Source organism: Chinchilla lanigera, unplaced genomic scaffold (genome assembly GCF_000276665.1).
Source record: "Chinchilla lanigera isolate Chin_1 unplaced genomic scaffold, ChiLan1.0 scaffold00024, whole genome shotgun sequence".
Taxonomy (NCBI): Eukaryota; Metazoa; Chordata; class Mammalia; order Rodentia; family Chinchillidae; genus Chinchilla; species Chinchilla lanigera.
Genome location: NW_004955425.1, coordinates 743,289 through 747,614, shown reverse-complemented (window position 1 = coordinate 747,614; position 4,326 = coordinate 743,289). Strand labels below are relative to the sequence as shown.

Genomic DNA, 4,326 nt, shown 5'->3' with positions numbered 1-4,326 from the left:
ACTGGCATTTTGTTAAGTTAGTAAAACATTAAAGTACTAATTAGATTATGTCAAATAAATAAAACAACTTGATATGAGATTTAATAAATTATTTTCATTCCACTTGGTGTGGTAGCTCAAGTCTATAGTCCTAGATCTTTGGAAGGCAGAGGCAGGACTGCAAGTCCATGTTCTGCCTGGGCAATTTAGCCAGACCCTGTCTCTAAATAAAAAATAACAAAGGCCTAGGAGTGTAGTTCAGTGTGAAGGCTGTGGGTTCAAGCCCCAGTATGGCGAAATAAAAAGAAAAACCAAAAATTATTGTTATTCCAACAAAGTAAGAAGTCCTGTAAGTAGAACTAGAACTAAATTACTGTAACAAAATCCATCTGTGCTTTTAAGCCCAACTAATTTGGAATTTTACCTCTACATATAGTTAATTATTGGAAATAAGTTGCAAAAAGTTTACATAAGTTCTTACCTGATAAATTAGAGGTGAGAACTACCTTTTCTTCTTACAAAATCTGGCCTTTTGAACAAAGATGAAAATAAATGGTGCCAAATTTTGGGGGAGAGTCTTATTTAATTTGGTATATAATTAAAATCTCATGTAGCTTTATTGGTTTTAGTATCCAGCAGAGAAAAAATATTGAAACTCCAAGAGATTTTGAATTAAATAGCTACAACAGTTTTGTTTTATTAGTTTTGACTGTGTGAAAAAAAATCATAAGGACAATGTTGGAAAAATCTAGTTTTTTTAGAGCCCCAAATGACTTCTAAAACAATAAAACAAACTATAAAACCCACACAAGTGATATTAAAAATTATGTAGTTCAATAAATGTGACATTCACAAATGTGGTTGTAATTTTTTTTAACTACAGCAAAGTGAACATGGGTCTGACGACTGGGTTTAGGAAAAGTAGTGTTATATAGCTTAACAGAATTAAGTGCTTCAATTTGCTGGTGAGGATTATGTAGCTGAACTGGAATGTTATACCACTGCCTTTTTAAAGATCTATATCCACTTCCCAGGGTCTGTGGCAACATCAAAGAAAGGAATGATGCTTCCTTCACTAGTAATTATTTAATAATTAGAGATCATTTCTCTAGTACTAGTGATTATTAATAGTCATCTCCCTAGCACTTTTTTTTTTTTGGTCTTTTTTTTGTTTTTGTTTTTGAGACAGGGTCTTGCTATGCTGTTCAGGCTGGCCTTGAGCTCACTTTGTACTTCAGACTGGCCTCGAACTCACAGTGATCCTCCTACCTCAGCCTCCCGAGTGCTGGGATTACAGGCGTGTGCCACCTCGCCTGGTTCCCTGGCATTTTAATATTTGAGGCAGGTGTTTGTAGATTTAGGTCTTTTTGGCTCGTGGCTGCGTCAACCCCAGAATAAACTAGTACTCCCAACTCATACTATTTTTCAAGATGGTGTGTGAAGGCTGGTTAGTGATTTCTGTAAAGGCAGTAAATGAACAGGCGTAACCATCCCAGTTACTTGCTAGGTGGAAGGTCCAAATGAAGAAAAACAAAATGAGGGACAAACATTTTGTGAGAAAAATAGTTATTTGCTTAGTTCACTGAGGTCCCGAACTTTGAAGATCAAATATGACTTTTGAAGACACATTTGAACTTCAAACAACTGTCCTTTCTTGGTCTCTAGAACCTGTATCTGCTCTTGGAGCACCAAACAGACTAAGTTCTCCTGCAAGCCATGCAGTGAGAATGATGGCTAGTGGAGTCTGCAGACGTGAGAGCCGATCCATGGAGACTGATGATCCCCCAAAAACCCTCCACTGATGATTCCAGGAGCAGGGTGCTACCTACAATTATATGCAGACTTAACAGATAATTTACAACTTTTTAACTTTCAAAAAATGTAGCAGTGCTTTCATTTTTAACATTCAAAATTATACTTTTCTTCCAGGTTTTATGTTGAAAACTTTAAAACCTAGAGAAGCTTTAGTTTATTTAATGTCTTGCTGGAGATATAGCTCAGGGGCATAAGCACCTGCCTGACAAGTGCAAGGTCCTGAGTTTGATTCCCGATACCAAAAAAAAAAAAAAAAATATATATATATATATATATATATATATAGTTTATTTAATGTCTTTATGTGTACATATGTGTATCAATGTATATAAGTATTATATATGTGTACACTGAACTATTTGAAAGTAAGCTGCAGATATGATCCATCATCCCTAAATACTTTCATTTATATCTATCAAGAATTGCAACACATTTTCCAATATACCTCACCATAACAACATCACACCTGAGAACACTTATTTATTTATTTATTTATTTATTTATGTCTTTTTGAGACAGGGTCTTGCTGTGCAGTTCAGGCTGGCCTTGAGCTCACTTTGTAGCCCAGGCTGGTCTTGAACTTGCTACTATCCTCCTGCCTCAGTTTCCTGAGTGCTAGGATTACAGACATGCACCACTATGCCCGGTGACAACACTAATTTAATATTCTCATCTAACACCTATTCATATTTACATTCCTTCATTATCCTTGAACAAGTCATATATTTATTTATTTATTTAAAAATCTTAGAGTCCAATCAGTTGGGGTGATACCATAAGACCTTGTGAGATTCCTCATCTTTGACATTTAACCCATCAGTTGTGGTGTCCAAGGATGATTGTCTTGAAGGAAATGTTGTATTTTCTGATTGTGTCAACTTTCTACATTTGTTAGCTGGTATTCTTCATTTTCCCAGCCTCTACCCCTTTCTCTCACTTTGAGTTATCACCATGAACTCATGAGGGGTTGTATTCAGTGTGTTATCATCTACACTGTATTTTTGAAGCGCAATCTCCCCAAATTTAGCTAATCCCCTGCAAGCACCTTCAAGGGAGCCTGCCCCACCATGCCTTCTGGCAACATAGTTTTTCAGTTCACCCTGTACCTTCCCTCCCTCAACATTTCAGTCAGCCACTTATTCAAGGGCTCAGTTATACCATAAATGGATCACACATGCACATGGTTCAATTCTCAAAATATTCACAAGATACATATTCTCTATCCAGCCTCATCCCTGTCCTCAGCCAAAGTTATTTGCACAGCCAATATTAATTGTGTATTATATAAAAGGGCAAACACAGAGATAGTTATATTCTTACCCCAAGCTTTTAAAAAATTAAGTCGAGCATATTATGCTCCCTAGGTTTGTCTGTGCTTGCTGCTCTTGTCTGTCATTTGATTTTGAAAGATGCCTAAGTCCTTTAGATGTGAAAAGCTCAGGGTGGTGAAGTGACCAAGACTATTAGCTGACAACACTCACGTGCTATTATTCTCTGCACTTGGAATGTGCCCCTCTCTCACCCTAGTCCTGTTGACACCTACTTATCTTTTACACCTCAGTCCCCTGGGAAGTTTTTCCCTTCCCTACAGTTCCCCCAACCCCTCTCCCAACTAGGTGGTGTCCCCTTGTCATAAGGTTTCAGCGCGTTGTGCACGTCTCCTTCCTAGCACACGTATGTCACTGGTTAAATCTGTTTCCTGCCTCTGTGGGGACAGGCATTGTACGTCTTGCTCGCTCTGGCACACCGCAGTTGCTCAACAAAGATGTGCGAAGTGAAACTCGAACCCAGGTAGTTCGGCTCCCGGTCCAGTCTTCTTACTTCGGTCCCACTGCAATTGGACAAATAGTTCAAAGATGTAGATTTAATAATAACATTTTAAAACCCAACAGAAAAAGCTCGGAAATCTATTTCGCGGATTAATAGAGAACCTCCGAGGAAACGACTCACCTCTAGGTGTGGTGACCGCAGGGGGGCGTCAATCAAGAAATTGGCCCTTTGCACAGGAGGCCACGCTGCACTGGGAGGGACAGCGCCCTGGCTTCAACACAAAGCACGTGCAAAACGGAGGGGCCGGGCTGCCTGCAGCAGTGAGCCCCGGGGCTGGGGAGAAAGGACACGAAGCAGCCCCCGTCGCATCCAAAAGGACTTCACAGCCTCTGACTGGCGCGGTAGGACCTGGTCCTCCCCTTGAGTCCTGCCCTGAGCAGCTTCTGCCGCGATCCCAAAGAAATGATGGGGCCCGGGAGCTCCCCAGTGAAATGGGCAGGAGCCGCCCCGAGACCGGAGCACCTTAAATCTAGTCCCCGGCCCCCCGCTGGAACGCAGCTCGGGCCGGAGTGCCTTCTCTTTGGAGCGGTTCTAGGAGCCCTGGCACTCTCCAGTTGTGAGTTTAAGAGGAGCCCCGGGCAATAATCTGGGCCACCGTTATTCCAGGGAGCGCGCCGTCCGGGAAGGCTCTCTGCGGCCTGCCAAGGCACAGCCCCGTCAGCGACCCGGCCGCTCCTCGCCTGGGGCCAGCTGCCCCCACCC

At 41.6% G+C, this 4,326-nt stretch overlaps 1 long non-coding RNA gene across 1 annotated transcript; it reads right to left on the bottom strand.

The window, feature by feature from the left end:
* Window positions 1-2,512: 2,512 nt before the first annotated feature.
* Window positions 2,513-4,314, bottom strand: LOC106148651. The gene is made up of 2 exons (XR_001234299.1): window positions 3,745-4,314; window positions 2,513-3,625 (listed from the first exon to the last, which is right to left on the bottom strand). It is a non-coding gene; the product is annotated as an uncharacterized LOC106148651 (long non-coding RNA).
* Window positions 4,315-4,326: the final 12 nt, after the last annotated feature.